This window comes from Triticum dicoccoides, chromosome 5B (assembly GCF_002162155.2).
Source record: "Triticum dicoccoides isolate Atlit2015 ecotype Zavitan chromosome 5B, WEW_v2.0, whole genome shotgun sequence".
NCBI classification, from domain to species: Eukaryota; Viridiplantae; Streptophyta; class Magnoliopsida; order Poales; family Poaceae; genus Triticum; species Triticum dicoccoides.
In genome coordinates this window covers 428,890,528-428,893,192 of record NC_041389.1, presented here as the reverse complement: position 1 = coordinate 428,893,192, position 2,665 = coordinate 428,890,528, and positions in this window count along the sequence as shown.

Sequence of the window (2,665 nt, the reverse complement as noted above, 5' to 3'; positions counted from 1 at the left end):
CAAAGTTGCAGTTTTTAACCTTTTAAAGTTTAAGTGGTGTTTAGGCACAAGTTTAACACTCACAACACATATCAAGCAAGCATGCAAAGAGTATATGAGTAGCGGAAAGTAAAGCATGCAACTTTCAAGAATGTAAAGGGAAGGGTTTGGAGGATTCAAGCGCAATTGGAGACACGGATGTTTTTGGCGTGGTTCTGATAGGTGGTGCTATCGTACATCCACGTTGATGGAGACTTCAACCCACGAAGGGTAACGGTTGCGCGAGTCCACGGAGGGCTCCACCCATGAAGGGTCCACGAAGAAGCAACCTTGTCTATCCCACCATGGCCATCGCCGACGAAGGACTTGCCTCACTAGCGGTAGATCTTCACGAAGTAGGCGATCTCCTTGCCCTTACAAACTCCTTGGTTCAACTCCACAATCTTGTCGGAGGCTCCCAAGTGACACCTAGCCAATATTGGAGACACCACTCTCCAAGAAGTAACAAATGGTGCGTTGATGATGAACTCCTTGCTCTTGTGCTTCAAATGATAATCTCCCCAACACTCAACTCTCTCACATAGGATTTGGATCTGGTGGAAAGAGGGTTTGAGTGGAAAGCACCTTGGGGAAGGCTAGAGATCAAGATTCATATGGTAGGAATGGAATATCTTGGCCTCAACACATGAGTAGGTAGTTCTCTCTCAGAAATAGGATGCTGGAAGTGTAGGTTCGTTCTGATGGCTCTCTCCACGAATGAAGAGGAGGTGGAGGGGTATATATAGCCTCCACACAAAATCTAACCGTTACACACAATTTACCAAACTCGGCGGGACTGAATCGAGAAACTCGGTCAGACTGATTTAGCAAATTTAGTGACCGTTAGGATTTTCGGTGGGACCGAAATGCAACTCGGTAGGACCGATATGGTTAGGGTTAGGGCATAATGTAATCTCGGTGAGACTGATTACACAAACTCGGTGAGACCGATTGTGGTAATTAGCTAACCAGAGAGTTGGTCAGGCAAACTCGGTGGGACCGATTACTCAAACTCGGTGGGACCGATTTTGGTAATAAGTTGACCAGAGAGTTTGCATTGTAATCTCGGTAGTACCGATTGCTCAAACTCGGTGAGACCGATTTTGATAATGGACATACACAGAGAGATTACAATCCCATCTCGGTGAGACCGAGTTCCCTATCGGTTAGACCGATTTGCCTAGGGTTTGTGGCAGTGGCTAAGACATCCAAACTCGGTGGCGCCGGATAGGAAGAATCGGTGGGGCCGTGTTTGACTTTAGGTTTAGGACATATGTGTGGAAGTGGGAAAGTAGTTGAGGGTTTTTGGAGCATATCACTAAGCACTTGAAGCAAGAGGCTCATTAAGCAACACCTCATCCCTCCTTGATAGTATTGGCTTTTCCTATAGACTCAATGTGATCTTGGATCACTAAAATGTAAAATGAAGAGTCTTGAGCTTGAAGCTTGAGCCAATCCTTTGTCCTTAGCATCTTGAAGGAGTTCCCACATCTTTTAGTCCATGCCACTCCATTGTTGAACTTATCTGAAACATACTAGATAAAAGTGTTAGTCCAACAAGAGAGATGTTGACATTAATTACCAAAACCACCTAGGGAGCACTTGTGCTTTCACACTGTCACTTGTAGGTTTTACCATTATTTTCCTTTTCGAACTATCCTTAGATCCGTGAATATTGCTGCAACTTGTGAAACTTGTTTATCCATACTTAGTAATATCTTCGGCACATCCTTGCCCATATGACCCGCCATTACACATATTGAGCGGTTTAAGTAATCAATTTCGCACTCCATTAATTTCCAAGGACTTAGTAAAGGTCCCACGACCTACCATTATTGGGTGGCTCAGTAATGAAACTCATAACCCGCCATCCTCTGGCGACTTAATAATGAACTTATAACCCGCCAACCTCTGATCGGTTTAATCATGAACTTGTAACTAACAACCTGCTCAAGCATAAATCTTGTAGCCACTGGGCAGTTTATCATCACAATATTAACCCGTCGTACTTTATTCTCAGGCATCCACTGTTAAAAATGACTAAGATCACCACCTCTTGCGATTGGGTTGTTTCTACTGTCACCAAACAATCTCTCAATGAGTATGTTGAGATGGGCGTTTTACCAGCAAAAAAGTCATCCACTGGCAAGTTCGTGAGGCTGAGGCTAAACCTCAAGCGAAAGATGGAGAAGTTATAGTCTTTTCAGATCATCTCCTTCGTGGATTCTCACCACCTAGGTCCAAATTCTTTTGGGACGTTCTGAACTTCTACAAACTGCACCCCCAAGATATTGGGCCCAACTTTGTCTCCTATATATGCAACTTTCAAGTCTTCTATGAGTTGTACCTTCAAGAGGAGCCCAACGTTGACTTATTCAAAGAGTATTATTACCTGAACGGCCAGACCAAGATGACAGACGGGCCTAGGCTTGAACTCGGTGGGATTGCTATCCAGAGGCAGAGAGACGCCGTTTTCCCTGCAGCTGCGCTACCCAGTCACCCCAAGGACTGGAACCAGACTTGGTTGTACTGCCAAGATACCTCTCCAGCCAATGAAAATCCTCTGTCGGGTTTCCGCCCCTTCCGGCTTAGCACTAGCCATGAACTCCGTGATCGGATTAGTGTTGCAGAACGGGCCGAGTACACA